Source organism: Xyrauchen texanus, chromosome 20 (assembly GCF_025860055.1).
Source record: "Xyrauchen texanus isolate HMW12.3.18 chromosome 20, RBS_HiC_50CHRs, whole genome shotgun sequence".
Lineage (NCBI taxonomy): Eukaryota > Metazoa > Chordata > Actinopteri > Cypriniformes > Catostomidae > Xyrauchen > Xyrauchen texanus.
The window spans coordinates 38133853-38139421 of NC_068295.1; positions in this window are offsets into that span (position 1 = coordinate 38133853).

Here is a 5569-nt window from a genome sequence, read left to right on the forward strand (position 1 = left end):
GCGCTGGGGTTCTGAAACTGGTGGTGCTGCGGGTCTGCAGCTGGATATATCTCGAGTTAGCGAGTTGGGAGGAGACATCATTTAGGAGAGTAAAGTTTCTTTGTCTGTGTCAAAATAAGGGTTCCCCAAGAATTAAGCAAGAATGAACCTGGCTTCCATGTTTTCTGACAACAAAACACTCGGAAGTATGATCCTGTCGATGATTGTTGATTTTGTTTTGTTCTTATATTGTCGTGTTTTTTCTCTTGCAAATTTGTACTTGCACACTGTGTCACTTTTTCTAGGTAATATCTTAACTCCCACCCAAAATGGCTACCAGGAGCTGTTTTTATAAGGCTAGCTTCTCCCATTTAAGGGACATACCAATTTGTACATTTTTACTTTATAGGAAGACAATGTGACTAAACAATTATCAGTAACATAAAACATTAACATGGTTCAACATAAAGGATATCACAAACACTTCAGACATTTCACAAGAGCATTCATAATCCCCCAAGATTATTGTGGAGTATGTAACCGCATGGGGTAGGAGCTTCCTGCTGATGCAACATACAGAACCAATGTCCAGCTCTGACGCATCCAAAAATCCAACATGTAATCAAACTTTTATGTAATATCTTAACTCAATAGGGCTAGCTCCTCCAATTTAAGGGAAATACCAATTAGAATAATTTTACTTGGTGACTCAACAATTATCAGTAACATAAAACATTAACATAGTTCAACATAAAAGGTATCACAAAGACTTCAGACATTTCTCAGCATCTAGACTGTGACAATATGGTGTGTGTGTGTGTGTGTACAGTATGTGTATATGCACATTCTCAGTTCTTTTAAATCAAAAGTCTCTAGTTACAAAGACAGTCTGAGACAATGACAATGTGACAAAGAGCATTTTTACCTTGTTTCTCTATCGCCGAAGTATCGGATTATTGGCTTTGTATTATCAGGGTTTTTTTTTGGATATTGTGGGGCTGTTTTTTTATTTCTTTTTTTGGTCCTTCGCAATATGCAAGCACTTTGTCATCTTGTTTTTCTGTCTCTCACAAATTGGATTACTACGATTATTATTATTATTATCTATGTTGTCAGAATTATTTATTTTAGAACTTTCAATTGTCTTGTTTGCACGCTGCATTCTCTCACTAGCAAAGTTGCATTTTGGTGTTCTCTCTCTCACAGCGTTCTGCTTGCACATTGTTCCCTCATTTTTAATCTCTCATATCAGATAACTTATTGTTTTGTTTGTATTGTTGCATATTGTTTACTCATTCTCTGTCTCGTATCAGATTAATGATTATTTTTCTTTTGTTTTTACATTGCCGTATGGTCTCTCACAATATCAGGACAGAGAAATAAAACATAACATTTTGTGAGAGAGCAACAACTAGCACCTGAAACTGAATTGTTATCCCTCAATTGGCAAAACACTTGTTCTTGTGCAGCAGCAGAAACATGAGGGGGAAAAGGAAATAGCCTGAAAAAATACCAACACATACCAACAGTCAGTAGCCCTTTTGTAGATGTTTAATGAAAATTGCTAAAGTAGACAACACTAATCAAGTATCTGATATTTGAGAGATAGAAAAAAATGGAAATTATATGCAAGCAAAACCTTTAGAGAAAAACGATCTGATGTAAAGAAAGTTGCTAAAGGAAATGTCTCTTTCTCATATTGGAATATTAATATAGTTGGGATTTCTGTTGGGAGTGTTACTGAGCACTACACTGCTGCTTGCTGCCACATAACAAACGTGATCACTAGCCAATTAGTCACTAAAAAAAACGTGATCATTAGCAACATGTAACTGATCCCTTTGGAATTAGCTGGTTTTCTGCATTAATTGGTCATTAAATGTGATCTCATCCTTATCAAAGTCACAAGTATAGAAAAAACAATGTGCTTAAGAGAACAACACACAAACAATTATAATCTTTCATGTCTTTATTGAACACATCTTATTAAACAAGTGGTGTGGAAAAAGTGAGTGAACCCTTGGATTTAATAACTGGTCAATCCTCCTTTGGCAGAAATATCCTCAACCAAGTGTTTCCGGTAGCTTATGCATGCCGGCTTCAACTGGACGATTTGTCCAAATTTTAAAAAAAATGTAAACTTTGAAAAGACTACAAGGAGCATACGAGAAGCAAAAGCGGCAGTGGAGGGAGCAACGATGTCTTGGACCCTGTTCTCGGACACCAGCCATCCAGCTAACTTACCTGGCCTCGCTTGAGACTCGCCGGTGTCCTCTGCAGCTGATCTCAGCAATTAAATTGTAGCAGGATTTAGAAAGAAAGTTGAGGTAGCCGGGGTTACAGTCTGTGTACGTGTGATTTTATTCTCCAAGTTCAACTCAAAATGCCAATACCACATCACTCTCAGGAGAAAACTCCACTGCGGCCCACAAAGTAGGGCACTGAACTCCCCATGTCCGGCTGTTCAAGGTGTGACATGTTCAGTGAACCACTCGGGTATGCAGAGGAGGCTAATCAGGTCTTCTAGGGGAACCCGAGGGCCCATTGTTCACCTGAGCTTCGCTGGCATGGGCTATAAGGAAAGTACACTATTGCGAAAACCTCCTGTACCAAGATGGAGCAGGCATGGCCACAAAACAAAACAGTTCCACACAAGAGTCCAGGAGTCTTTGTATGCCTAACAAAGCTGGGCCTATGTAAAAATGATACGTACGCACAAAATTGGCATTGAAATATGCCACTGAGAGATGACTACTAACTGCAGCCTATGCCAACCAGACATCACTTCAATGCACTATGATGAACTGCCTCCAACATAAAACATGGGATCCTTCACTGGCCACTGTCTGAACCTTACTGTTAGGGCTGAAACTATTAGTCAACATTATTGACAACATCGACAATAATAAATTGACGACAAAAATGTTGAATAGTCGTTTGATCTCATTTAACGTAACATGAGATCATACGAAACACTAATGATAACAAGCAAGAGCAGGAGACTGAGGAGAGGAAAAAAACACAGATCACAGTCCAGATGCACTCTAAACTTTCACAGCTTCAGGTGATGTAGATCACAAAGTATGAGGGAATTATAAAAAAATATAAAATCAGTAAATACAGAAGTGCTCTCGTTGTGGTGTAAGCGGAGCCGGAGTTGCTGTTCAACTGAAGCAAAATTTGCATGTTGAGCGTCTTTAAAGGAAACACCCCAGCGATACATCTTAATGCAGTTATATTTAATGCGTTATAGCTTTATTAAAGTTAAAATAATAAAGGATCAGGTCATGTAAATAACTACAAACTCCGAAACTGGCATTTCTCTGTGTGATCAACTCCTCTTCTATGAGTTGCCCGAAGTGTCCCGATCTGAGGGGGAGAGATTGAAACTGCATCTAAGATTATGCAGCTAGAATATAACATATAACAAGTTTATGTGTCACTGTGCATTTCCTATTGTGAAGACAATTGGCAATATGCAGCTTTATTAATAAGAGACAGTTTTTTGTGAGTTAAAGATGGATTGAAGTGAACAGAAAAGTTGGGGGGGGGGGGTTGTTCTTCACCCCATTATACGCTGCAACAAAACACGTTTTTGATTTGTTTTTGTTTTTTGTATAGGAGTTTTCCAATAAAAATATTTAAAACACCTTTAAAACAACATAATTTTTTTTAGCAGCTATACTGCAGAATAAAAAATTGTTCTCTGAGAATGTTGAATATAATATTAAAAATATCTAAAAATCCTTTAAAAAAGATGCATTCACCTGAGAAACAGCATATGAGATATTTACACTTGCTTTTAGAGAATAGATCTTGAATACAAATATATTTTGTCTTTACTGCACTTGCAGAAGTTTAACCAAGTGAAAAAAATACACTTCTATATAAAATACACAAGATACATTCTCTTAAAGCAAGTGTAAATATCATATATGTTGCTTCTCAGGTAAATTTATGTTGTTTTAAGGATTTTTAGAGATTTTCAAATGGAAAACAAGAGAAAACACTTGAGAACAATAGGATTTTTGCAGTGACTTTTTTACTGAATTAACCTTAATAAATGGAATTTTTTTCCTTTAATTCAGTGAATGTCATTTAGATGATTTTGTCCTCTTTATTGTTAGTAAGCATGTTTAATACAACCTTTTAGTCGAGACACAAGCTCATGATTAATCGTTGCAATAATCGCCAGTGTAGTCGAATAATCGTTCTAAAAATCATTAGATTAGTTGATAATCAAAATAATCGTTAGTTGCAGCCCTACTTACTGTATGATGACTTCACCAAAATGAACTGCCACAAGCTTCCATCTGGCTTAAAATGCACCTTACGGACTTCTGCCTGCATCATCTTGGTCATAGGATGGACTACACTCTCTTAAAATGGAATAGATAGACCAGAAATGAATTGCCAACTGAAGCCTTTATCAGCCAAATAACAAAGGACAATGCATCTGTGTACACTTCCGCAGTTCAATTCAGGATGGACTTTAAAAAAAAAAAAAAGTTTTTGTAATTAATCTTACCATTCATACAAAATCACTTTGTTTAAACACTGGCAACTGACATCTACACAGTTTAATTATTTAAACTATATATATATATATACACATATAGTGATGGGCATTAGCAAATATATTGGCAAATAGCGAAGCTATTAGCTTAACTACATTTCTAAGTAGCGATGTGGTAGCTTCGCTAGTTTTTAAATCAAGTAGCTTTTCAGCAGCAAAGCTATATTTTTGACTAGGTAGCGGCATGGTGTTGAGAAAAGTTACACTGCTACATCATGCTTTTTATATATACTGTATATAAACTCAGCAAAAAAAGAAACATCCTGTCACTTTCAACTGCTTTTATTTTCAGCAAACTTAACATGTGTAAATATTTGTATGAACATAAAAAGATTCAACAACTAAGACATAAACTGAACAAGTTTCACAGACATGTAACTAACAGAAATGGAATAATGTGTACAGGCCTCCATGTAACACTCATTCTATCGATGATAAACCGATGAAAAAGTAAAAAATGTATCATGCTCCCAGAACCAATCTTTCACAATTTGAGCACAATGAATCTTGCCATTGACATCCTGGAATATACCTGGTCATTCAGTACATTCAGGTAGTCAGCTGACATTTTATTGCAGCATTACGTTGCTGAGTGTAGACCTGACCAATTTAATCAACCCCATAACTTAACACTGCCTCCAGAGGCTTGTACAGTACATTGGGCTCTATGAATGACGGGTGCATCACTTCATGAGCTTCCCTTCTTTCCCTGACGCGCCCATCACTTTGGAACAGGGTAAATCTGGACTCGTCAGATCACATGACCTCTTTGCATTGCTCCACAGTCTAATCTTTATACTCCCTAGAAAATTTAAGGTTTTTTTTCGATTAGCCTCACAACCCGAGACTGCCCTGCTGTCTGTCACTGAGTCACTGAGACAGGTGAACGCTGGATCCAGATCATTCGTCCTGATTCTACTGGACCTTTCTGCAGCCTCTGACACAGTCAATCATCAGATCCTACTCTCCACCCTCTCTACTCTGGGCATCACACAAACTGTGCTTGACTGGTTT